Source organism: Penaeus monodon, chromosome 30 (assembly GCF_015228065.2).
Source record: "Penaeus monodon isolate SGIC_2016 chromosome 30, NSTDA_Pmon_1, whole genome shotgun sequence".
Classification (NCBI taxonomy): Eukaryota; Metazoa; Arthropoda; class Malacostraca; order Decapoda; family Penaeidae; genus Penaeus; species Penaeus monodon.
The window spans coordinates 19,329,605-19,330,782 of NC_051415.1; positions in this window are offsets into that span (position 1 = coordinate 19,329,605).

Sequence of the window (1,178 nt, forward strand, 5' to 3'; positions counted from 1 at the left end):
CTTTTTATCTTTGCACTGCACAAGATTCACATGGTACTAATCCCGCCCTGTTTTGTACTCTTCAATGTTCTTTGATTCGTGAGCTGACTAAATCGCCTTAAAGAAAAAACATTAAAGCAACTGTGCACGATTTTGCATACATATCTTCAGCTTAGTGATCATTTTGCACGGCTCATGACTGTATGTTACACTGTTGATAGTTATCTCACGTTACATTAGGAGTTTAATTTTCTTTATCCTACTTACCCTCATTACGTAAAGCATGACCTCAGAAAACTTGAAGAGCTCGCCACAGAATCCTTAGTGCAGCAACAGCGCCTAGACACACTCATTCCCTTTCCTAATAGCACACATATCTTGAGGCGATGCCCTGCTCCCGGCGCAACATTCCGAGTTGATAAAAATGTATCTTTAAGCACAAATCATCTAAAATGCTTTAATCCTATCTACGAGAATCTCAGTTTTATATGCACTTACCATTTATTATTGTCGTCAATATGTTTACAAATGCAGAAACCAAGAAATAAAATTGTAACACACATAAATACACAACTGACAGCAACGGTGACGTAGACGATAATAACACTTACATGAACACGTCTCTTAATCACTCTTACGGCGCAAAGAAGTGTCGGTGTCATTATTCTCGTCTGATCCCCCAAAGGTCACCGAAAGCCATGTCTCGCTTTTGCTTAAATCGATGGTTGTGTGGCTCTCACATACTGCAGTTGGACTTCCCTCTAATCCCGGTCTTTCGTTGCGTAAACTGACAAACATACATTGTCTTGCTATAAATTGGGCTTTTCTGTTGGAGAATTTTTATCAGCAATAATTACATAGCCATTCATTAGACTGATATCAGTAATAGGTCATATTCAGTGTAATGAAAGGTGCTTCTTCCATCATTAGATATATTTTCATTAGCATCATTATAGTCTTATTATTTCTATAATCCTTATCGCTAATGAAAATGATGTTGCCATTGTCATCATAAACCTTATATACACACATAAATGTACATAAACTAAGACAGACAGAAATATATAACAAGACAGATGGATGGTCACGGAGACAATATGTTCTGACACGCATAGACATGTCAAAAAAGTCTAAGTTGGTCCCATATCCAGGTGGACGAAGGTGATATGTTCGCAGAGGAACAACTAGGTAGGGTGGCG